The sequence below is a fragment of the Somniosus microcephalus genome, chromosome 17 (assembly GCF_052327205.1).
Source record: "Somniosus microcephalus isolate GS21.2 chromosome 17, FLI_Smic_1.0, whole genome shotgun sequence".
NCBI lineage: Eukaryota > Metazoa > Chordata > Chondrichthyes > Squaliformes > Somniosidae > Somniosus > Somniosus microcephalus.
The window spans coordinates 51,020,658-51,045,399 of record NC_141003.1 but is presented as its reverse complement, the minus strand read 5'-3'; positions in this window follow the sequence as shown (position 1 = coordinate 51,045,399).

The following is a 24,742-nucleotide window of genomic DNA, read 5'->3' as shown; positions in this document are numbered from 1 at the left end:
ATTCCTGGCAAATATGGTCCTTAATACTGTGATGGTTTTTTCCATGGTGGTGGAGGACATCTTTATTACCTCCGGCCACTTGGAGTGTGCATCAACCGCGATTAAGAACATTGAGTCCATAAATGGACCAGCAAAGTCGATATGTACCCTTTGCCATGGAGATGAGGGCCACTCCCATGGATGTAGAGGGGCTTGTGGTGGGGCGTTTTGGACCTTCTGGCATCCTAGACAGCTCTTGGTCATTTCTTCGATGTCTCCATCGATACCTGGCCACCACACAAACGCTCTGGCTAGGTTCTTCATTTTCACTCCACCCAGATGCCCCTCGTGAAGCTCCTTTAGCACTTTATCCTGGAGTTTGGGTGGAATCACCACTCTGGATCCACACATCAAGGTTCCTCGGCACACTGACAGCTGTTCTTTGCGAGAATGCTGGCAACAGTGGTTCGCCATGTGCTGGCCATCCCTTCACCGTTAAATCGTAGACTCGTGAGAGAGTCGGGTCATTTCTCGTTTCCTTCACTTAGGAGACCGCAGACGAATTTGTCTCATAGAGAATCTGCCAGTCCTGCCCCGAATTGGCAGTGCTTTGACAGCTTTCTTAATTCGGTGAGGTAATCAGTGTTACTTTCATTCTTGTGCTGATTCCTCCTGAAGAATTTGAATCATTCCGCTATCAGCAGCGGTGTTGGGTTTAAGTGCTCCTGTAGGGTATCAACAATCTCCTTAAAATTCTTGTCCATCGGTTTGGCTGGAGTGATTAAGTTTCGTAACAGCCTTGCACCCATCAGATTTAGAAGTACCGATGCCTTTTTACCATCCTCTACTTCATTCGCTGTGCAATATACCTCTACTCTTTCCAAATATGTGGTCCAATCCTCTATATCACTATTGAAAGCAGTAATATTGCCAGTCTTAGGCATCCTGAAAATCAAAAATGGTGCCTCCCGCGCTTTCCTTTCTTCCCTGCCGAGAAAAAATGGCGCCTCCCGCGCTTTCCCGCCGCTGCCGCTGCTGACAACGCTGTTCTCCGCGGTTTTTATTTACACAGATATTTTTAATAGTTGGAGACTCGTTCCTGCCGGACTCTCTGGGACTTTTCCCTCCCTCTGCTTGGTCCAAACGCCGACCTGCTTTGCAGCGCCGGCCGTCTCCCGAGTGCTCCACCCTCCGTCTCTGTTTGCCTCCGCCTTCCGACTCGCTGCTCGGCCCCGCTGCAGAGCCACCCAATCGAGCCCCAGCCCGCCGCCCAGGAAGGATTAGTGCAGTACCTGCCACCAGCCCGGAGCTGGTGCACTCACAGTTTTTTTTTTTCTTCGACCTTCGTCTGAGGAATCGATCTCCTTGAGATGCTGCCGAATTGCAGGTAAGTCCGTTTCCAGTTCGTCGCCACTGTTGTATCCGTGTGTTAATGGAGACACGGAATGCAGGAGCTGGTTTAACAGGTGTTTACTGAACAAAGTCTGGAGGTGAGCTAAAAGATACAAGACACTATACAGGCTTATATACCCGAGTGGTCACTACCGGTATCACAGTACACAGGGGCTCTTAATCAAATCAAATCAAAAAATCAAATCAAATCAATCAAATCAAATCAACTTTTATTGTCATTGTTAGTGCACAAGTGCAGTACAACAAAATGTAGGCTTGCGGCTCCCGAGAGTGTACATTTGGATTAAGACATTTAAACATTCAACATGCATTTGGCTTGTAGTATATTAACATAAACATAACCATAATAAAGTGCATTGGCAGATGTGCAGGCTTTAGAGTTTATTTGTGGAGTTCAGTAGGATGACAGCCCTGGGAAAGAAGCTGTTCCTAAATCTGGTCGTACGGGTGCGAATGCATCTGTAGCGTCTCCCAGATGGCAGGAGGGCGAACAGACTGTGGCTGGGGTGGGTAGGGTCTTTGATGATGGACCATGACCTCCGTAGACAGCGTTTCTGGTATATGTGCTCTATGGTCGGTAGCCGGGTGCCGGTAATGCGTTGGGCAGTTTTGACTACCCGCTGCAGGGCTTTCCGGTCATAGTAGCTACAGCTGCCATACCATACTGTGATACAGTTTGTCAGGATGCTCTCTATAGTGCAGCGGTAAAAGTTAGAGAGGATCAGGGGTGACAGGTTACATACCTTCAGCCTCCTTAGGAAATATAGGCGCTGCTGGGCCTTCTTCACCAGAGAGGAGGTATTGAGGGACCAAGAGAGGTCTTCCGTGATGTGGACTCCGAGGAACTTAAAGCTGTCCACCCTTTCCACCACAGCCCCATTGATGTGGATGGGGGTGTGACTTCCGCCTTTGGACTTCCTGAAGTCCACAATTATTTCTTTGGTTTTCTTGATGTTAAGGGCCAGGTTGTTATCGGCGCACCACTTCACGAGATGCTGGACCTCCTCCCTGTAGGCTGACTCATCGTTGTTGGTGATCTGGCCTACTACCGTGGTGTCATCCGCAAACTTGATGATGGGGTTGGAACCATTAACAGCCACACAGCCGTGGGTGAAGAGGGAGTAGAGGAGGGGGCTCAGCACACATCCTTGTGGGGCCCCCGTGTTCAGGGTCAGGGGGGGGGAGGTGTGGTTACCTAATTTGACAGACTGGGGTCTGTTTGTTAGGAAGTCCAGGGTCCAGTTGCAGAGGGAAGTGTTCAGGCCAAGAGTTTGGAGTTTGGTGGCCAGCTTGTTGGGGACGATAGTGTTGAATGCTGAGCTGTAGTCTATGAACAGCATTCTGATGTAGGTCTCCTTACCATCCAGGTGATTCAGTGCCGAGTGTAGAGCAGTTGTGATTGCATCCTCCGTTGATCTGTTTGCATGATAGGCAAACTGGTGTTGGTCAAGAGAGGCAGGAACACTGGCTTTGATGTGGGCTAAGACCAGTCTCTCGAAACACTTCATTATGATGGGTGAGAGTGCGACAGGTCGATAGTTGTTCAAGCACGTCACAGCCGTTTGCTTTGGCACAGGAATAATGGTAGCGGTCTTGAAGCATGTAGGGACTACTGCCTGGGCCAATGACAGATTGAAGATGGCGGTGAAGACATCAGCCAGCTGATCGGCACATTCCTTGAGTACCCGTCCCGGGATGCTATCCGGTCCAGCAGCCTTTCATGTGTTCACTCCGCGTAGAACACCCCTTACGTCGGAGGTCGACAGAGTGAGCACCTGATCTTCCGGGGGTGGCAAGGCTTTGGTAGCCGGCTCCCTGTTGTCCCTGTCGAAGCGAGGTACATACACCACAGAGGTCTAGTTGTGTCCTTCACTAGTTCCTGTTAAGAATGTCCTGCGCAAGCTGGGCCCGTGCCCGAGTATTTATACTCTCCCTGGACAGCGCCACCCGTAGGCCGCTCAGTATTATTTCATACATCTTTCTTTCATGAATGACTGATTCATGTCACCTTATTTTAAGTTAGATTCCCAATCCCGGGGTAAAAATTAGGACTTGGTTGTTTTGCATTTTTTTTCTTGAAAAACGAAGAGGAGATAAGAGGTTGTATGGTAATTATTTTGCTTTGCATGTTATCATGTAACTCCGAAAGATTACAATTAAATACAGTATTAGGTTTTCAAAAAAACATGGTGCATCATTCTTCATGGGAAAAAATGCAAACAATCTGAGGTGTGCCTATCATAATTATTGTAATTAAGTTGAAAATCCTGGCTGTACAAACAGGATAGGATTTAAGATCATTTAATGAATTTATGTCTGGAGCAATTATCCTGATGAGGAGCTGTAAACAATTCAATGAAAGAGACACACAAGACACTTTTAAGGTAAAAGAAGACGATAGCTGTCATGGGCCCCTTGTTTCTAAATTAATTTCAGTGCTGCTTATTATCGTATGGATCTATGGACTTTTAAGTGCTCCACTGCTTGATAAGCAATGTATTAAATACTGAAGCCTGGACTCTGGGAGCTGTCTAACCAGATCCCACACAAGCTGGTGATGTTACTTCAAAAGAATGTTTGGCTTGCAGGAGTCTGCCCTGCCTCACAAAGACTATACCACCCACCAAGATTCTACAGACACAGGAAGGATTATGGCGGGAAGTGGCAAGAAAAAAGATTAAACGTGGGTCTCAAACTGGAAAACTAGGGGAAAATGTTTCTGCACAAATTGTGCAGAACACAATTAACAAACTGGGTCGTCTGCGATGCGATGCATGTGAAAGTGCCGTTACTGACGATGAATGGGTTAGATTCTACTCTGTTACATCTCATTAAAAGGCAATGGGCAGGAAACAACATTATTTTGTGATCACTTCCCTTGAAAAGAAGTTGACAAGATTCAGCAGGCGGCTGCTGTCAGGAGTGGCGTCTGCCTTGCAGGGGCCTTGGGCAAAGGTTCGGTTTGAATCATAGAATTATAGAAATTTATGGCACAGAAGGAGGCCATTCAGCCCATCGTGTTTGTGCTGGCTGAAAAAGAGCTATCCAGCCAAATCCCACTTTCCAGCTCTTGGCCTGTAGCCTTGTAGGTTACATCACCTCAAGAGCAGATCCAAGTACTTTTTAAATATGATGAGGGTCTCTGCCTCTACCACCCTTTCAGGCCCCCACCACCCTCTGGGTGAAAAGATTTCTCCTCAACTCCCCTCTAATCCTTCTACCGATTACTTTAAATCTTTGGCCCCCTGGTTATTGACCCTCTCTAAAGGAAATCGGTCCTTTGTTAAATCTCCCCTCAGCCTCCTCTGTTCCAAAGAAAACAACCCCAGCCTATCCAATCTTTCCTCATAGCTAACATTCTCCAGTCCTGGAAACATCCTCGGAAATCTCCTCTGTACCCTCTCTAGTGCGATCACATCCTTCCTGTAATGTGGTGACCAGAACTGTATGCAATATTCTAGCTGTGGCTTAACTAGTGTTTTATCAAGTTTTAACATGACCTCCCTGCTCTTATATTCTATGCCTTGACTAATAAAGGAAAGTATCATGTATGCCTTCTTAACCGCCTTATCTACCTGACCTGCTATCTTCAGGGATCTGTGGACATGCACTCCAAGATCCCTCTGTTCCTCTACATTTCTCAGTATCCTACAATTTATTGTGTATTCCCTTGCCTTGTTTGCCCTCCCCAAATGCAATACCTTACACTTCTCCGGATTGAAATCCATTTGCCACTTTTCTGCCCACCTGACCAGTCCATTGATATCTTCCTGCAGTCTACAGTTTTCTTCCTCACTGTCAACCACGGCCAATTTTTGTATCATCTGCAAACTTCTTAATCATGTCCCCTACATTGAAGTCTAAAGCATTGATATATACCACAAAAAACAAGGGACCTAGTACTGAGCCCTGCAGAACCCCACTGGAAACAATCTTCCAGTCACAAAAACACCAATCGACCAGTACCCTTCGCTCCCTGCCACTGAGCCAACTTTGCATTCAACTTGCCACTTTCCCTTGGATCCCATGGGCTTTTACTTTTCTGACCAGTCTGCCATGTGGGACCTTGTCAAAAGCCTTGTTAAAATCCATGTAGACTACATCAAATGCGTTACCCTCATTGACCCTCCTTGTTACCTCCTCAAAAAATTCAATCAAGTTAATCAGACATGACCTTCCCTTAACAAATCCATGCTGACCGCCCTTGATTAATCTGTGCCTTTCCAAATGACGATTAATAATGTCCCTCAGAATTTTTACCAGTAATTTGCCCAGCACCGAGGTTAGGCTGACTGGCCTGTAATTACTCGGTCTATCCTTTACTCCCTTCTATCCTTTACTCCCTTTTTAAACAATGGTACAATGTTAGCAGTCCTCCAGTCCTCCGGCACCACACCTGTAGCCAGAGAGGATTGGAAAATGATGGTCAGAGCCTCCACTATTTCCTCCCTTACTTCTCTTAACAGCCTGGGATACATTTCATCCGTGCCTGGCGATTTATCTACTTTCAGAGATGCTAAACCCCTTAATATTTCTTCTCTCACTATGCTTATCCCATTCAATATTTCACACTCCTCCTCCTTAACTACAATGTCTGCATCTTCTCCCTCTTCTGTGAAGGAAGACACAAAGTATTCATTAAGAACCATACCAATGTCTTCCGCCTCCACACACAAGCTACCTTTTTGGTCTCTAATAGACCCTACACTTTCTTTAGTTATCCTGTTGTTCTTTATGTATGAATAAACATCCTTGGGTTTTCTTTGATTTTACTTGCCAACATTTTTTCATGCCCTCTCTTTGCTTTTCTAATTTCCTTTTTAATTTCACCCCTGCACTTTCTATATTCCTCTAGGCTTTCTGCAGTATTGAGCTCTCGGTATCTGACATAAGCCCTTTTTTGCCTTTTGCTCCTTGACATCCAGGGGACTCTAGATTTGGAAGTCCCATGCTTTTTCTTTGTGGGAACATAGTTGCACTGAGTCCTCACTATCTTCTCCTTCGTTATCCTGTTGCTCTTTATGTTAAGTCTGTGTGTTCTAGTTGTAATTACTAACACAGACTACAAGATTAAAGTTCAACAGGTCTTTACTGGTTGGAGGTCAGGACTATACTAAAATACAATATTACTACACAGTGCTTATATACCGGTGGTCACCACCGGTATTACGTATACAGCAGCCAGAGAAAGTAGTACATCTCTTAAGGTGGAACAGGCTTAAGTTCTCTTAAGGTGGAACAGGTTACATACACCACAATCCTCCCTTTTTAGCTTAACAGTCATATCCCCATTTAACATAACATAATAACATATATAACTTCAGGTATAAACAGTTCAAAGGTTCAGTCTCTCAGGAGGCCTTCTGATTCGGTTTGGATAACGCCTTTCAGTGGTCTCTGATTCCTGTTGCTGAGGTGACTCCTCTAGTTGGTCTCCCATGCATTGGGTGTTATCATCATCAGGTACATTCCCTGCCGAGGTAGATGCTTCAGGTTCATTAACGTCTTCCACAGTTGTCTCTGTCGCAACCATGGGTTCGACCCTTGCTCTCGATTCTACCAGTTGATCCGCATGATGCCTTATCACGTTACCAATATCTACTGTGTACATCAGAGGTCCTTGTCTGGCCCGAATTGTTCCGGACTGCCATTTTTCATTTCCATAGCCCCTTGCCAACACTGGTTGTCCTACGTCGAAACTTCGAGTGGTCTTGTTATTAATATGCCGGAACTGTTTGTTTTCCACTTCCCTCCGCACATTTGGTTTTAACAAGTCCAACCTGGACCGCAACCTCCTGTTATAAAACATCATGGCAGGACTTTGGTTAGTCACTGCATGAGCGGCGTTTCGATATGCCATTAGGAAATTGTCCACCTTGTGCTGTAGTGGAATCTGATCATCGTTCATGGCCTTTATTGCCTTTTTGAATGTTTGGACAAATCTCTCGGCCAACCCGTTTGTCGCCGGATGATATGGGGCAGAGGTATAATGTTTCACCCCATTCTTCTTTAAGAATTTTTGGAATTCTTCCGACACGAACTGTGGTCCGTTGTCCGAACAGATCTGTTCTGGCAATCCGTTCCTTGCGAATATTGTTCTTAACACCGCAATTGTCTTTTCTGAAGTAGTGGTATTCATCTTGATCACTTCTGGCCATTTGGAATGTGCGTCCAGCGCAATTAGGAACAGGGAGTCCATGAATGGACCAGCAAAGTCAATATGTACGCGTTGCCATGGGGCTGAAGGCCATTCCCATGGGTGTAGTGGTGCGATCGGAGGTGCATTTTGCACTTTTTGGCACCCAGTGCAGCTTTTCGTCAATTCCTCTATCTGTTGGTCAATACCCGGCCACCATATATAAGCCCTAGCAAGACTTTTCATCTTAACTCCCCCCAGATGACCTTCATGCAGTTCTTTTAGAACTCTTTCCCTTAACTTGGGAGGAATAATCACTCTTGTCCCGTACATCAAAGTACCATGGCAGACGGACAGCTGGTCTCGCCTTGCCGAGAATGCCGGTAACAGAGGATCACCACGTGTTGGCCATCCTTTCACTGTCACCTCGTAGACTCTGGACAGTGTCGGGTCGTTCCTGGTTTCTCTTTCAATACTTGCATTGGTGACTGGTAAACACTCGATGATGGTCGAATGAAATAACTCAACAGGGTCAACTTTCGTCGTTTCTTCTTCTTCAGGTAGTGGCAGGCGCGACAGCCCATCAGCATTGCCATGCTGCTTCGTACCTTTGAATTCTATTTGACATTGATGTGCCCCTAGGAAAAGGGACCATCTCTGGAGACGCTGTGCTGTCATCACTGAAACACCCTTCTTAGGGTTAAAAATGGATACCAACGGCTGATGGTCTGTCAGAAGTGTGAATTTTTGGCCCTGCAGGTAATGATTAAACTTCTTCACTCCCCATACAAGGCTGAGAGCCTCCCTATCGATCTGCGCATAGTTGCGCTCAGCGGAGGTCAATGGTCTGGATGCAAACGCGACTGGCCTTTCCGTGCCATTTGGCAACTTGTGTGAGAGTACTGCCCCAATAACATATGGAGAAGCATCACAAGCCAACCGAATAGGCAGTGTCGGGTTGAAGTGAGCCAACACTTCCTCTGAGGTGATCAATTCTTTGCTTTTGCGAAATGCCTTCTTACAGTTTTCGCTCCATTCCCATGGTACCCCCTTCTGTAAAAGAGCGTTTAGCGGGTGCAGTACCGTGGATAGATTTGGTAGAAATTTATGGTAATAGTTCATCAATCCTAGAAACGACCTCAACTGAGAGACATTATCTGGAGCGGGAGCCTTTACAACTGCCTCTATCTTGTCAGGAGACTTATGAAGCCCCTCCCGGTCAATGACATGACCACAGTACGAGATCCGCTTCTGGAAGAACTCACATTTCTGCCGATTAACTCTAAGTCCATACTCTTTCAGTCTGTTGAGCACCAGTTCCAAGTTTGCGAGGTGTTCTTCATCACCATCACCTGTAATCAGAATATCATCCAGGTAACATTGTGTGCCTGGAATTCCCTGCAATACCTGCTCCATGGCCCTCTGCCAAATTGCTGGAGCCGATGCCACTCCAAAAACCAGCCTATTGTACCGGTACAAACCTCGATGCGTGTTGATCGTGAGGTATTGGCGTGACTCTTCTTCAACCTCCATCTGCAAGTACGCCTGCGCCAGGTCTATCTTGGTGAAGTGTTTCCCGCCAGACAATGAAGCAAAAATATCCTCAATCCGCGGAAGCGGATACTGCACCGTGTGAAGCACCGGATTAACGGTGATTTTGAAATCTCCACAGATGCGAACCTTCCCTGGTTCTCCTGGCTTGTTGCTCGAAGGACGTTTCATAACGGGAACAATGGGCGTAGCCCACTCACTCCAATCTACCTTAGACAGTACACCTGAACGTTCTAGCGCTTCCAGTTCCGCTTCTACAGTAGGTCGTATTGCATAGGGTACCGGTCTGGCTTTAAAAAATTTTGGGTGTGCATGTTCATCAATCTTGATGTTTGCCGTAATTCCTCTCAGTGTTCCCAGTCCCTGCTGGAACACCTCTTTAGCATCATCCAATATTTTGGACAATCGTTTAGGTTTGACATCTGTTTCCCCGGAATCTACCGTTAGTGCCTTCAAGGAGTGCCAGTCCATATTCATTTTCCTAATCCACTCCCGTCCCAGTAGTGGTGGACCTCCTTCAGGTAGCACATATAAGTCCATTACTTGGCTTTCTTCGCCCTTGTGGACCACTTTTACCTCTATCTTTCCGATGGGGTACACTCTTTGCCCCGTGTATGTTTTCAATATAATCTCCGTATCCCGTAGGGGAATATGTTGGAATAACCTTTTGTAATCTTTCTTATTCATGACCGTCAATGCCGATCCAGTGTCCAATTCCATCTTTACTTGGACTCCTGCTATCTGAAGGGTGACCCAAATTGTCTGGAGATCTGCATCCTTACCAACGTTGTGTACTCTTAAGCTACCCAGTTCATTACTGCTAGCGTCTGAATCTGACTTCTGTTCGGTCGAACTGTTCTTTGTCACCTTGTGTACCTTTATGTATTTTCCTTGCGGTGACTTTTTGTTGCTGGTCTTCTTTCCTGACCGGCATACTTTAGCTATGTGGCCAAGCCTGCCACACGTTCTGCATTCTTGGTTTTTAAACCAACACTGGTTCTGATCATGCGTTGTCTTTCCACAACGATAACATTTTACAGTACTCAAACCCAATTTATTTTTACTGAGTTCCGGTGACCGTAGCTGCATTACTGCCGTGCCTCTCGCTGCGGCTTCGTGTGCTGCTGCCATAGTGACCGCTTTCTCAAGCATCAGCTCATTCTCCTCGAGCAGTCGCTTTTGTGTATCTTCTTTCAATAAACCACACACAAATTTATCTCGTAGCGCCTCTGTCAGTCTCGTTCCAAACTGACAGTACTTTGCTAGCTTACGCAATTCCATTAAATATTCAGCATTGCTTTCATCCTTCAGCTGCCTTCTGCTGTAAAATTTAAATCGTTCCGCTAGCATCAGCGGCGTGGGGTTTAGATGATTTTTCAGGACAGTAACAATCTCCTCGAACGCCTTATCCGCCGGTTCATCTGGTGATAAAAGGGGTTTCAATTGCCCGTATGTCTTCGCACCCATTAAGTTTAATAATGTTAGTGCTTTCTCTTCATCTGGGATTTTATTTGCTTTACAATAATTTTGTATGCGTTCTACATACATGGCCCAATCTTCGATGTCGCTATCAAAGGTATTAATGTTCCCATGTTTAGGCATCATTGCAATTTAATTTATTTTTATTTTTATCCAAGATGGCGGCTTCCTGCTCTTGTCTTCGTCCTCCGCCTACAAAATGGCGGTTTTCCCGCGCTTGGCGGTCTTCACCCGTCCCCCGACGCTGTCTCCGCTTCACCGCGGCTCTCACGCCTTCAGTTGCCCCAGACGCTGCGCCTTTTTAGCCCGAATGCGGCCCGGCCCTTATCACCAGCCGCGATCGATGTCCCCGCGCTGCGCCTTTCGGCCCGAATGCGGCCCGGCCCTTATCTCCGGTCGCGATCGATCTCACCGCCCTTATTCCTCCGTCTTCCCTCCCCGTCTGTACAGCCAACGCGGCCGACTTTCTGGTCGCGTCGCTGCCCGGCTTACCCAGCACCGAGGTAGAAAGAAGATAGTTGACAGCCGCTGATGGAGGCTTCGAGTTCAGGATGTCTTCTGCACTCTGGTTTCTCGATGTCTGCCGCGCGACGTGTCTTCCAGCAGGGTGATGAGGGTGGAAGCCTCTCTTCGACGTCCGTTCTGTGGACGAAGCCGCCGTGGATATAAACTGCCGCAGGGTAAGAATCGGACTCATCGCCACTGTTAAGTCTGTGTGTTCTAGTTGTAATTACTAACACAGACTACAAGATTAAAGTTCAACAGATCTTTACTGGTTGGTGGTCAGGACTATACTAAAATACAATATTACTACACAGTGCTTATATACCGGTGGTCACCACCGGTATTACATATACAGCAGCCAGAGAAAGTAGTACACCTCTTAAGGTGGAACAGGCTTAAGTTCTCTTAAGGTGGAACAGGTTACATACACCACACTTTATGCATTTATAAAACATCTTTGGGTTTTCCTTGATTTTACTTGCCAACATTTGTTCATACCCTCTCTTTCCTTTCCTAATTTCCTTTTTAACTTGGACTTCCAAATCTAGAGCCCCCAGATGTCAAGGAGCATTGCTCTGACACTGATTTACCTTCAAGGCTTGTGCTCCAGAACTAGCCGTGCCTCTAGTCAAGCTGTCCCAGTACAGCTACAACACTGGCATCTATCCGACAATGTGGAAAACTGCCCAGGTATGTCCTGTCCAAAAAAAGCAGGACAAATCCAACCCAGCCAATTACCGTCCCATCAGTCTACTCTCAATCACCACCAAAGTGTTGGAAGGTGTCATCGACATTGCTATCAAGCAGCACTTACTCACCAATAACCTGCTCACTGATGCCCAGTTTGGGTTCCGCCAAGACCACTCGGCTCCCGACCTTATTACAGCCTTGGTCCAAACATGGACAAAGGAGCTGACTTCCAGAGGTGAGGTGAGAGTGACTGCCCTTGACATCAAGGCAGCATTTGACTGAGTGTAGCATCAAGGAGCCCTAGTAAAACTGAAATCAATGGGAATTGGGGAAAATGCTCCACTGGCTGGAGTCATACCTCGCACAAAGGAAAATGGTTGTGGTGATTGAAGGTCAATCATCACAGCCCCAGGACATCGCTGCAGGAGTTCCTCAAGGCAGTGTCCTAGGCCCAACCATCTTCAGCTGCTTCATCAATGATATTCCCTCTAACATAAGGTCAGAAATGGGGATGTTCACTGATGACTGCACAGTGTTCAGCGCCATTCACAACTCATCAGATAATGAAGCAGTCCATGCCCGCATGCAACAAGACCTGGACGACGTTCAGGCTTGGGCTGATAAGTGGCAGGTAACATTCACGCCACAGAAGTGCCAGGCAATGACTATCTCCAACAAGCGACAGTCTAATCACCTCCTCTTGACATTCAACGGCATAATCCCCCACCATCAACATCCTGGGGTTCACCATTGACCAGAAACTTAACTGGACCAGCCACATAAATACTGTGGCAACAAGAGCAGGTCAGAGGCTAGGTATTCTGTGGTGGGTGTCTCACCTCCTGACTCCTCAAAGCCTTTCCACCATCTACAAGGCACAAATAAGGAGTGTGATGGAATACTCTCCTTACTTCTTCTTAGGTAGTCCCTCGGAACCGAGGATGACTTGCTTCCACATTAAAAATGAGTTCTCAGGTGACTGATGAGTCCAATGCGGGACCTACAGTCTCTGTCGCAGGTGGGGCAGATGGTGGTTGAAGGGACGGGTGGGTGGGGTGCTTGGGTTGATGTGCACTCCTTGCGCAGCCTGCGCTTGGCTTCCGCTTGCTCCCGGTGAAGAGACTCAAGGTGTTCGGCACCTTCCTGGATGCCTCTCCTCCACTTTGTGTGGTCTTGGGCCAGGGATTCCCAGGTATCGGTGGGGATGCTACACTTTTTCAAGGAGGCTTTGAGGGTGTCCTTGAAGCATTTCCTCTGCCCACCTGGGGCTCTCTTGCCGTGCCAGAGCTCCGAGTGGAGAGCTTGTTTTGGGAGTCTCGTATCGGGCATGCGGACAATGTGACCCGCCCATCGGAGCTGATTGAGCATGGTCAAAGCTTCGATGCTGGGGATGTTGGCCTGAGCAAGAACACTGATGTTGGTGCGTCTATCCTGCCAATGGATTTGCAGGATCTTGCGGAGGCAGCGTTAGTGGTACCTCGCCAGTGCTTTGAGGTGCCTGCTGTACATGGTCCATGTCTCTGAGGGCGGGTATCACTGCTGCTCTGTAGACCATGAGCTTAGTGCTGGGTTTGAGGTCCTGGTCTTCAAACACTGTCTTCCTCAGGCGACCGAAGGCTGCACTGGCACACTGAAGGCGGTGTTGGACTTCATCATCGACATCTGCCCTTGTTGACAGTAGGCTCCCAAGGTATGGAAAGTGGTCCACGTTGTCCAACACCTTGTCGTGGATTTTGATAATTGGGGGGCAGTTCTGTGTGGCGGGGGTAGGTTGGTAGAGGACCTTAGTTTTACGGATGTTTAGTGTAATGCCCATGCTCTCGTATGCTTCGGTGAAGGTGTTGACGATGATTTGGAGTTCGACCTCAGAGTGAGAGCAGACACAAGCATCGTCTGCATACTGTAATTCGACGACAGAGGATGGAACAACCTTGGATCTGGACTGGAGACGACGGAGGTTGAACAGTTTCCCGTTTGTTCTGTAAATTAGCTCCACTCCAGCGGGGAGCTTACTGAGGGTGAGATGGAGCATTGCAGCAAGGAAGATTGAGAAGAGCGTTGGTGCGATGACACAGCCTTGCTTGACCCCGGTTCGTACGTGAATTGGGTCTGTGGTGGAACCGTTGGTCAGGATCACGGCTTGCATGTCATCATGAAGCAGGCGGAGGATGGTGACAAACATTTGAGGGCAGCCGAATTTGAGGAGGACACTCCATAATCCCTCACGGTTGACAGTGTCGAAGGCCTTTGTGAGATCAAAGAGGGCCATGTACAGCGGTTGGTGCTGTTCCCTGCATTTCTCAATTTCCTTGTTCCCTGACTCCTCAAACCTTTCCACCATCTACAAGGCACAAGTAAGGAGTGTGATGGAATACTCTCCACTTGCCTGGATGAGTGCAGCTGCAACAACACGCAAGAAGCTCGATACCATCCAGGACAAAGCAGCTCGTTTGATTGGCACCCCATCCACCACCTTAAACATTCACTCCCTCTACCACCGGCGTACGGTGGTGCAGTGTGTACCACCTACATGATGCACAGCAGCAACTCACCAAGGCTTCTTTGGCAGCACCTCCCAAACCCGCAACCTCTACCATCTAGAAAGACAAGGGCAGCAGGCACATGGGAACAGCACCACCTCCAAGTTCCCCTCCAAGTCACGCACCATCCTGACTTAGAAGTATATCATTGATCCTTCATCGTTGCTGGGTCAAAATCCTGGAAATCCCCACCTAACAGCACTGTGGGAGTACCATCACCACACGGACTGCAGCGGTTCAAGAAGGTGGCTCACCACCACCTTCTTAAGGGCAACTAGGAATGGGCAATAAATGGTGGCCTTGCCAGCGACGCCCAGATCCCATAAGTGAATAAAAGTAAAGTAGCTGTTTGCAGTCCACTTTTGCTAAATCACATCTCAGCTTAGCACATTGGCTGCATGGTGTTTTGCACTAACGTTCACCTTTCACTTCCAGTTGCCCAACAGTAGAAGCATGGTTTGGGAGTTGGGACCCCTATATTTCACTTGACTTTGATACTAAATACTACCCAGTTAATCTGCTGTCAAATCCACACATGTATGATCATGAAAAGGCATGTGTGCAATAGGCAATATAAAAATTGTCTTAAAATGATCAGGGGTCAGCTATTACCCTGGTGTAGGATACACTTTCTTCACCCAGAGAGTGGAGAACCTGTGGAATTCTCTACCACACAAGGCAGTTGAAGCCAATTCATTAAATATATTCAAGAAGGAGTTAGATATATTTCTTAAGGCTAAAGGGATCAAGGGATATGGGGAGAAGGCAGGGACAGGGTACTGAATTTGGATGATCAGCCATGATCTCATTAAATGGTGGAGCAGGCTCGAGGGGCCAAATGGCCTACTCCTGCTCCTATCTTCTATGTTTCTATGTTTCACTGGATCTGCTCAGGGTCCATGACTGGCTCTGCATTTGCCCCTCAACCTTGAGAAGACAGTTTCCACACTCATTGCCAGGTAATTGTGCCAGGGCCTGCAGAAATGGTTGGTATCATCTTGGCAGGTGTGGCCAGGTGTGGTCAATGTGCCTACCTGGCTGCTAATTACCTTGGCATGCCTTTTTTCATGCAGTAGCACTAAAAGCATGATGTACTATTGTTGGGGTGTCTCTGAGGTGACGATTGGCTCTGCTGTCCCAGCTACCTTTGGGAATACCATTTGCCAGAGCAAGGTATGTTCACCTGTGTCTGCAGATGACAGTGTGTGGGTATCAATGGGAGGGCATAGAACATCTCTTGTGCAGTCTGACCTGCCTGGCATACTTCTGTAGTTCCCCCTCTTCCAAACACAACAGATAAGGCCATTATCACTGGGTAATCCATTGGTGGTAGTAGGGCAAAAACTAAAGAATTGGCATTAAGGATTATGAGAATTTAAGTGCAGGATAAAATAAAATAAAATAAAATGAGAAACGGTTAAGAAATGATTGAAATACATTTACCTTAATATCATTGTGTCCTTTCCATGACTGCCCGTGTACTTGCTGTTGCCTGTGAATCTTGGATGTGCAGATCACATGGGTGACACCCTGCAAGCCAGAAAAATGCAAAACACCATGCTGGGGAAACCTCCACCCAAATTCATATTTACATGATGTACCCACCTATTTGAGGTGGTCATTTCCAGCACTTCTGACTCCTTGCATCAAAAATTGCATTGGAACACAAATACATAGAGTTCTGGCAGGCCAGAACTAACATCCACCTTTCACTCCCAGTTGCCCGACAGTGGAACCAAATCTGGGTTCAAGTCTCTTATGAACTACATTATGCATCTTGGTTCTCTATTGCCTATGGGTTATTATTGCCCAGATCTAAAGGGGGGACTTTAACTCCCTTCACCAGACAGAAACTGGTTTTGCCGCTCGGATGTCGCACAGCAGCTGTTTTCTCACTGGCTGGTCAGTGCGTCCACCTGACTCAGGCTGACGCCTCATTTTATATATGCAAACCGTCATCTTATGGCTCAGATAGGACTCTGAGGCAATTGTAATGCTCGACTGGTCAGAGTTTGCATTGTGGATGCTCCAACCTATAAAATCTACCAGAGCAGAGGCAGAGACCCCAAAAGGTAATTCAGTTGAAGGCCGGAATATTTACCTGGCGACACGCAGGGAGTGGGGGTGGTGGGGGTGGTGGGGGGCGGGGGGGAGTCCGGTACTGCGCAGGAAACCCAAAAGTAGCTGCAGCGTGTCTGCAGTGGCTTTTTAACTCAGCCACTGCATTTGCATCTGACTTCCGGGTTTCCCAACCAATTAGCACGATGATTAGGGCATGATGACGACACGCGTGGATCTATTTCAGTTGAGGTATTTAAAGGAACTCTGCAAGGATGACAGTTGAAGGATTGTGGAGATGGGAGAAATATAGCAAGCTGTAAAAAATGGAGTCTTAGTGCTGGATTTTACCAGCCCTGAGGAGGCGGGTCTGGAGGCAGGACGGCTGGCAAAATCAAAAAGAATGGGAGCGGGTCCTGAACCCGCTCCCAACCCAACTCCAACCAATTTTCCCGGGAGTCAGGTCCCCGATTTGCACAGGGACCTGACTCCTAGTGGCGGGAAGAGGATTACAACCACTTAACTGCCTGTTAACAGGTAGTTAACAGACAGGTAAGAGGCTTTTTCCCATTTTGAGCCTTCTGCTGTGGGCTTCCCGATGTCAGGAAACCCCGTCAGGGTAAGTGAGGCGTGATGTGGGCCTGTTGTAATGTTTGTGTTTAGATGACAGCTGCAGAAGTGGTGTGAAGGATGCAATTGTACACTGGACACTGGTGAGTATCAGAGGTAAGGAAATGTTGGGATAGTCATTTTTAATGTGTTTAGATGTTTCTGTAGCTGACAGGCTTTGAAGTGTTTGTGTGGCCTCACCTCATTGGGAGAAGTGACAGATCGCTTCTGTACCCTCAACTGCAGCTGCCATCTGTTTTATCCTAAGGAGAGAGTCATTGGAGAGCCTGGGGGCAAGGGCTCACCTTTGTACAGTGATTGTCAGTGTTTGACAGCACCTCAATGCTGTCAAACACTGTCAAATCATCTGTCAAAAATAAATGCTTCATGTCCTTTTAAGAAAACCGGCAGATGAAGCGTCATCAACTGACGTCATCTGACACCGGCTTTCCCTTACTTGGCCGGCAAGCCCACAGGGCGGGCTTAACAAGGCCAATCAGGAGAAAATAACGTCTGTGCATCGGACGTTGCTGGGGGCGGGACTAGAACCCGGAAGGCAGCAGTCCCGCCCCCAACGCGTCTCGGCTGGCAAAATCCAGCCCTTAGTGTTCAAAGGCTGCTCCTCACGCTATCCCTGGACCTCATGTTGCGAGATGTAATCGTCCGCAGGAAAATTTTATTCCGGGCTGATGGGAAGAAGAAGCCAGCCTCACTGACGAAGAAGGCATGGCTGGAGATAGCAAAGGAGGTGAGCAGCAGGAGTGTGGTGCCACAATCCTGGATGCAGTGCTGGAAGTGATTTAATGACCTCATGAGGGCAGGAAAGGTGAGTACAATGGCACATTCAACTACATCCTGATGTGCATGTCACCCCAACCCCCTCACTCTTCCCTCCCAAGCCTACTCCTGCACGTCACTCCTCACATCAATGTACCTTGCAGATGCACCCATCCCTCTCTGGCTAGGCACTTCCTCACATCCCCATCTGAACATCTACCACTGACAACTCACCCTCATCTTAATGCCTCTCACTCATAGTCACCCTCAACAGATGTTGCCCATCCATCTGTTTCACTCATTCCATGACTCTCACGCAAAAGTCTCTTGTTTCCATCCTTGCAGGGGAAGAGAGCACAGCACACCAGGGAGATGCAAAGGGTGGCCCCTCCAGTCATCGCCACACTCGCAGCTGCAGAGGAGGATGCGCTTGAGATAAGCGGAGTGTTGGCATGCCTGGCGATGGGAGATGGAGAGATGGGAACCTCCCAGCTACCTGGTGACTGAATTAAAAATCACACAGCCACATAGCATACAACAGTCACTTATGTTGACTTGATGTCAGCAGCCAGTGAAATATGATCATGTACATAATGTTAACTTAAAACATTTTTACCATGAAAGTTCTAATTAATGTCTTTAATCGCCCACAGGCCCATCAAGTGTCCCACAGGTGGTGGAGCTGGAGGAGGAAGTTGACTCCTCAGAGGAGGTTGCTAACTCTGAGGGTGCACCATCACAGGACTCATGCTCCATCATGCACCAGCACAGATACACACACGTTGGTGGGAGCAGCAAGACAGATAGTTGTGTTGTCACCTGGTGTCTCACACATCACATGTGAGTAAGAGCAGATGGTGGATAAAGGGACAGCAGTGGAGAGTCCTCATCAGAGGACGCAGGACGCTCCAAGCTCTGCTTAGCTGGACGCAGATGCTGAGTCTTGGGGTCCGTCGACAAAGCGGATGATTCTGGAGGAGCGGCAAAAAATGCGTGAGGCTCTGGCAGGTTTTCCAACTGCGATGTGCAGAGAGAATGGAGGAGTCCATCTCAAGCATGAGTGGCATGATGTCGCAGGCCTTAGCTATGATGCGTTTGTCCATGGAAAGAGTGGCCAGTCGCATGGAGCATCAACCGCGGCCATCAAACAAGTGCATGCTTGCCCTCACCAATGGCATGCACACTCTGAATGCCTCCTTAACTAGGATAGATCAAAACCAACCTTGGCCATTCAGCGCCCCACTGATGTGCAGCAAAGTGCTCTCTGACTCATTGCTGGCAGGGAAGTATGGGTGGGCCATGAGAGAGATGATGGTGAAAAGGGACACAGAAGTGGGGACTCTGCTCAAAGTGCTTCCACTTCTCAACCATTGCCCCCCCCCCCCCAGTCAGTACCCCACATGCTGCCTCCTGTCCCAGTGGCTGAGTCTGCCCCTGCACAGATGCAGTGGAGCAGTCTTTGGTGGGGCCCTCACGGGCTCCAAAACCCAGAGCACTTCAGCCAAGAGCATCTGAGCAGTCAGAGCAGGGATGCGAGCAGCCTGCCTCTACCTCTGCTGAAGCCACAGGGTTGCACGTTGTAGGATTTGTAGGAAAAGGAAGATGAAAGATTAGTAGTTGCACAAGGATATGCACATGGGTGTGGTAGACATGTCATAATGATAAGATAATGTATAAGTTTTGATCCACAGATAAAATTATTTCTTTGCACTACTTTCCAGTCTTGCCCATTTTTGCCTGTAGTCTGGCAACTGGCCTTCTCAGTCCTAATGAATGGGAAGACAAGACTTAAATCTGAGCAATGGGTGTCTGTTAAAGGGATGCTTTGTTGATTGCAGGGTGCAAGGTAGCAAGTGTGTTCAGCATGTGACTGCCAGATAGTGAAACCTAACTAAATCTTGCCATTGAGAGTCCATCCTGGGCAGCAGTTTGCACCACTGCTGGTGCCATGGCCACATGATGTTCCTCCTCCAAAGAGGCATTGTTTCTTTGCTCCAATCCTCGCTTCTGCGCTTTGTTGTGCAGAGCGCAGCAAACCACGATCATTCTGCAGACCCTGGCTGATGCATATTGAAGGGCGCCTCCAGATCTGTCGAGGCACCTGAAGCGCATGTTTAGCATCCTGATTGCTTGCTCAATGACACATCTCGTCGTCATGTGGCTTTGATTGTAGTGCTCTTGGGCTTCATTGCTTGGGCTCCTTATGGGTGTCATCATCTATGTCTTAAATGGATACACCTTGTCTCCAAGCAACCAGCCAGTAAGTCTGTTTGGATGTGTGAAGAGATCAGGGAGGGTGGATGGACGCAGGACAAATGCATCATGGCAGCTCCCTGGGAATCTTGCACACACCTGCATAATGAACTTTTTGTGGTTGCAGATGAGCTGCACATTGATGGAGTGGAAGCCCTTACGGTTCACGAACACTCTTGGGTGATCTTGATTGCCACTTGTGCGCAGTCGATGATGCCCTGCTCCTGTGGGAAGCCAGCCAGAGCTGAAAACCCGAGCACACGCGGATTCTGACTGGCTTCATTGGTGCCAAAGTGTACATAATTGCCTGCCCTTTCAAACATGGCATCGGTCACCTGTGTGATGCATTTATGGGCGACCGACTGTGAAATCCAGCAAATGTCTCCTGCAGATCGCTGGAAGAGCTTGAGGTGAAGAAGTTGAGGGCAGTGGTCACTTTGACAGCCATTAGTAAAGTGTGGCCACCAGGTCCAGTTGGCAGCAGGTCTTGTTCCAGCAGGGTGCAAATGTCTGCCACAACTTGACGTGACACCCCGAGCCTCCTGAGGCACTGGTGTTCAGACATGTCAAGGAAGCTGATCCTTTGCCTATATACCCTGTGTTGCGGGTATCGCCTCCTGTGAGCTGCACTTCTGTGCTCATCCCCTCTTTCCTGTGGAGCGGCAGGTCTGTGAGGAGCAGGCTGTTGCTGCTGCTGCTACTCCTGCTGGTGCTGCTCCTCCTGCTCCTGGTGCTGTTGATGTTGGGGCTCATCTTGGTCCTCATCTAAGGTCCAAGGTGAAATAGCCTAAGCGGCACCCATGCTGATCTGATATAGGGCAGATGTAAAGTGGAAATCAGACGCACAAACCTCCAAAGCAGTGAGAGTGATCTCCAATGTAGTGAGAGTGACCTCCAATGTAGTGAGAGTGACCTCCAATGTAGTAGAAACCAGCTCCAAAATACTGACAGCAAACTCTCAGAACAAGTGCTGTGAGCAATAGCCTTTTACTTAGGCAAGGAAGCAGGTGTGAGGTCTCAGTACTTATGCGATTTTTTTTGCCTGTCATTTGTTCAGCCCCCTCAATTACCACTGTGCTGTCACCTTGCTTTCACTGGCGAGGTCCAGGAAGCCCGGGAAACCCATGGATCCACTGTGAAAGTTGAAAACACCTGGTAAAAAACCTGTTAACTAACTCTTAATTACCTCTTAATTGCTTTCATTGGTAGCCTGCCTCTCCCGAGGGGGGTTACTCTCATGCTGTCGAATGCGCTCCAATGAAATGCGGAAGCGGGCAGGTTGGAACCAGCTTCCCGACGCACTGTCAATTTCAGTCCAATTTAGCACCCACCCGCTTCCAAACCCACTCACTCTTTGATGTTAAAAGTGTCCCTGAGCATCAGAGACATTGAAGACTGTTTTCTTTTAATGTAGAACCTGGGGTTACCACAGCTATAAAATGACAAATATATGTACACAATATATGTGTCACGGGATGAAAATTCCATTTTTGTCTCACAAGTATAAAAGCTTTGGTGTAAATTGGTTTTCGGAACTAATTTTTAAGCCTTTTGTTCCTTTCTAGAATGAGAAATTAAGTTCCATCATCATCTGATCTGAGCATAGATTAATATTTCTAAGTTTTGTTATGCTAATGGGTCTCTTTGTAGAATTTGTATATGTATGTGCTTTGGAAGATACTGAATGATGCAGACATGAAATAGCTAAAACCGGTCAAATTAATAATTGCTCAGTTATACAAATACGCTTGTCTATCGTGTCAAGGTCAATAGGAATTCCTCCTGACTGATTGAATGCGTAGGGACAATGAGAGGCCTGGATTTATATACTGTATCGGGATTTAGTGCTATTATTTTTTTCAATGCTCCAAATCACACATGTTATTAAAATGTTTGGATTTGTATGGTACTTTTTTTTTAGTTATTCTTGTTATACTGACAGGATTTTAATTTCCTTGTAAAGCAGAGACATATTAACTGAGAAAAAGGGTGAAGGATGAATGTTGGTGAAATTTATCATCTGTTGACAAGATACCAAGGCTGTGCCATTAGTTCTATCATACTGTTGAAATGTATTTTATCCTGTACTCTTTAGAACTGTTGTGCTCTCTCCCAGCCCTCTTACTCTACCTGACACTTGTTTGCTTGGCTTTTACAGTGTACTTGTTGCAATGTTCTTTTATGTTAGTTATCCTTTAGAGTGAACAGACTGCTTTTAAGCATTGATAAAGTGGGTGTTGGTCATCTATTAGGAGAAGTATCTGTTGCTGCCCTCCAAAGTGGGGCGAGTTTGTTGTTCAGTGAGTAAAGCCTTGCTGCTCAATGTGAAGTGCAGGAAGATGAACAGGCCCATGCACTCCAATGAACTGCCTTTCCCTTTTCTTTGATTTCAATTACTTTCATTCTTCATTTGATTAAATAATATACATTCCCTGAAAAATTGTGGTAATAAATTTAACAAATATGTTGTAATTGGAGCTCTCTTAGGCTAATACATATTCTGTGACAACTTTGAACCTCAAAACAATTTAAAAGTTCAGTTTACCATCAGCAGAAGGAATGTTTCTGACTGAAACAGAACAGCAATTAATGAGGAGCAATGGAAAACGTGTTTAATATTTTGGGATGATGTCAAGATGCAAGTTGAATTTCTCTCTCCATTAAAGGCAAAATAAATATGAGTTGTAGAAACAGTGCAGCTATCAATTATACTCCATTTGAATTTAACTGGATAAGCCAGTAGCGTTTGATCAAGGAATCCTTGAAACTCGAACTATAATATGACTTACTTACTGTACTGTACAGTTATAGCTGTGGGGGAACAACTATCAAAGTGTCACCAAATGTTTATGAAACTAAATGGTTGCCTACTGTCAATTATTAAATTAGGAATTTAGTTAAAAAGACATTCTTAACTTCCGACTTTTACATATTTGTTCAGTTATTATTATGTCTATATGTTTAGGCTTTACAATCCCACAGCAAATCTTTTCCCTGAGCAAAGGTATTAATTTTCTTTAAAATGATATGAAAGTTCCTGGCTAATCACCAGCTGCCTCTGTGCATTTCTCATCGCTTCAGTTTTACAACCGTTTCTATCCTTTGTATACAGTTAAAGAAAGAAGTTCAAATAATTGGAATTATTCAAAGAATGATGTCAGTGTTACTCAGAGGAAAACTTGTTTGGTTTTTCAGTTGGCTTTCAAATGATGTTTTTGTATTGTAGAAGTTACTCAGTGTTGGACCTTAGTCAAGCTTCTCTTTAGCTTTGCCTGGGTAAGGAAAAGAGTTACAGCTGATTGTGAGGCCTTTCTGTTCCGATTACAAAAGACCCCCTTCTTTGGGAAAAGCTAAGTTTCCGGTATGAGATCATCAAGTTCAAGAAGAGGAAAAACTCTTTTCAGTTTGAGCAGACAGCAGTGCAGGAATCACTGATTATTTGGCAGCCGGTCAGTGCGTCTGTCACAGACTGGCTCAATGATGACAGCCTCCACAGCTGCAGAAAGAGAGAGACTAAACACTGAGCATTTATCAGCAAATGACAGGATACAGACAATATGACTGGAACAATGTGGTCCTTACGCAAATATATTTATTAGATTTGCCTTGTAAGGTATTTATATGTACCTAGTAAAAGACTGCAAAATGTAGTTGTCTTTGTAAATAAACTGCAAGTTGGCTGTTTGTCAAGGTCTACTTTTCCTACAAATGACATTAAAACATTTACTGTTCTCTATACCAAACAAAAGCAATATTGGTTTGATGACACATAGGGAAAAGTATACTTGAAACTCGCATCACAAACAAATGAGAAAACTGTGTTACTTCTGTGCTGTGGGGGGGTAACTTTCACTTGAGCAATTGTGTAAAACGATCACTATCGGATCAGCCGCCTGTCTCCTTCACTCCTCTCATGGATTCCAGCATTGGTACGAGGATATTGTAAAACATGTACTGATAGGATGGATTTTAACCCGGTGGAAAACCACTCCAACGAGTTACAGGAAACTTTGGTTTATCCGGAGATTAACTGTCCGGAATGCTCGAGCCACCGGCAAAAATCAGGAGCCGTTTCGTTAGGTTTTTTTTCTTTTCGTTTTTTTTTTCACCAGTCAGGCTCTGCAAGGTCTCGCTGAAGCTGTTGCTAAGCTACAGAGACGCTTGCAAGGTACAGCCGACTGTTTAGAAGCTGTTGCTAAGCAACAGTGTTTATTGCCAGATACGGAGCTCAAAATCTCCGTATGTTTCAACATTAGCGCTGGTTTGTCCGGCAGTTTTGATGGGACGGCAACAGCTCAGTCCCGTCGGTGCCGGATAGCACAAAGTTTCCTGTAATTTCCCACCCTGGCGGCAGGGAGCCCTGCCCAATGTTTCCCCCCAATCGGCCCATTCACAGTTTCGCGCATGCACAAAACTTGACATTGAAAAAGCCGGTGCCGGGTTGTGTAGGACCGGCAGTGAGCTGCGCGGCCATGCAGCTTAGAGGGGACATTGGCCACGCCGATTTTAATCACCGGGCCTCATTTAAATGTCGTTGGTCCACTTCCTGCGCAGAACGGTTGCCGGCAGGGGAAGAACCACCGGCCCTTGGCCACCCACCGACTTTGAGGTAAATAGTGGGGAGAGGGTTTTAGAAGGGTCTTGCGGGAGGTGAGTGTAGAGTGTACGTGGGGGTGGGGGGAAGGTCCAGGGCAGGGGAGGCCACAGCTTTCCTTGTGGGGCCCGGAGGTGTACTCCTGCTCCTCCTTGCCAC